This window comes from Saimiri boliviensis, chromosome 16 (assembly GCF_048565385.1).
Source record: "Saimiri boliviensis isolate mSaiBol1 chromosome 16, mSaiBol1.pri, whole genome shotgun sequence".
NCBI lineage: Eukaryota > Metazoa > Chordata > Mammalia > Primates > Cebidae > Saimiri > Saimiri boliviensis.
In genome coordinates, this window is record NC_133464.1 from 196,374 (window position 1) to 197,500 (window position 1,127).

Consider the following 1,127-nt stretch of genomic DNA (forward strand, 5'->3'; position numbering starts at 1 on the left):
GGATGAAGCTAGTTCAGAGAGTTCGTAGAGCTGAGTACCTGCAGCCACTGGAAAGAGTGAAGTCAAATGGCCAGTTAGATTCAAAAGTGGTTAAGATCTTGCAGGGCAGGACAGCTGTAACCTTTCAGGCCATCACACAGAAATCACTCATGTCTCCACTGGGCAAAAATCCAAAAGTAAACACGTAATTTCAGAGTGTGGGCACAAATGTGGGTCAACCATTAACTAATCCTAGCTTGTCAGACATGACACAGAAAGCCATGCAAGCACTCTTTTGCTTTATTTCTAACTTCCAGACTTTTTTTAAAAACAGGACTGAAAAATAAAAATAAAATATAAAAATTAGAATAAAGTCCATTAATATTTTCTTATTTTTTTTTTTTTTAGAGACATAGTTTCACCACTCACAAGCCCCAGTTTTGGAGAGAGGAGGAGAGGATGCCCAGACCCCAGAAGCCTTTGCTGGTGGGCATGGGCCTCTTCCTTTCCTCTCAGGCAGAGCAGGCTTTGCTGAAGGGCAGTCCAGGTCCACACAGCAGCCAAGGGTGAGGCAGGTGGGCACTGACTGCTGCATCACAGGCACTCAATCAATGCTAGCTGAGCACCGGGGAGCGAGTGAAAGGCAACAGAGCCTGGTGCCACTGGCCAGTGTGCAGCTGAGTTCTCACATGGCCAGTTTACAATGCAAGTGCAAAGCCAGCCTCAGTCAATCCTGCCACACTCTCATGAAGGGAGTGGCAGAGGGCACTTTGCTTCAAGCAGGTTGCCCAAGGACTATGGTCACCTGCTCTGCTAGTTGAAGAAAAAAAGCAGGAGTGGCAAGAATAGTAACCAGCCTGGGCCTCGATACTGCTTTTTTTTTTCTTTTTTTGACAGAGTCTCTGTCGCCCAGGCTGGAGTGCAGTGTCACCATCTCGGCTCACTGCAGCCTACACCTCCCGGCTTCAAGCGATTCTCCTGCCTCAGCCTCCCGAGTAGCTGGGATGACAGGCATATGCTTCCATGCCCAAGTAATTTCTGTATTTTTTTTTTAGTAGAAACAGGGCCTCACTATATTGGACAGGCTGGTCTTGAACTCCTAACCTAGTGATCCACCCGCCTTGGCCTCCCAAAGTGCTGGGATTCTA